This window comes from Larimichthys crocea, chromosome XV, assembly GCF_000972845.2.
Source record: "Larimichthys crocea isolate SSNF chromosome XV, L_crocea_2.0, whole genome shotgun sequence".
Taxonomy (NCBI): Eukaryota; Metazoa; Chordata; class Actinopteri; family Sciaenidae; genus Larimichthys; species Larimichthys crocea.
The window spans coordinates 11,570,480-11,570,956 of record NC_040025.1 but is presented as its reverse complement, the minus strand read 5'-3'; positions in this window follow the sequence as shown (position 1 = coordinate 11,570,956).

Genomic DNA, 477 nt, shown 5'->3' with positions numbered 1-477 from the left:
CGTTTCCTCCCAGACTGTCACTCACACCGGGAGAGACAGAGCACAGCACAGCACCACACAGATTACAAATAATGACATATAACATGCACAGCAACATGCAATGTGTAGTCTGTTAGAAACAAGACAAATAGTGCAAAGAAATTCATATTTACTATATATGCATGAAGTATATGCAGCATAAGTATGTGCAGTATTTGAAACAGTAAATATATCATCTACAGTTTGCAGGATGGTGAATGTATTACATTAGAAGGCAGGTATATTGGTTATTATATATAATTTGAAATCTAATTATAGTAAATCTGGTTTACTTATTAATTATTTCTTTGTATATATATAACATTTGTTATGTTTGTATATATATATATATATATATATATATATAATATATATATATATATATAAACTGATAAAAAAACTCCTCTCTGTCTAAGGCAATACAACTCAACAGCACCACCAGTATCTATCTATCTATCT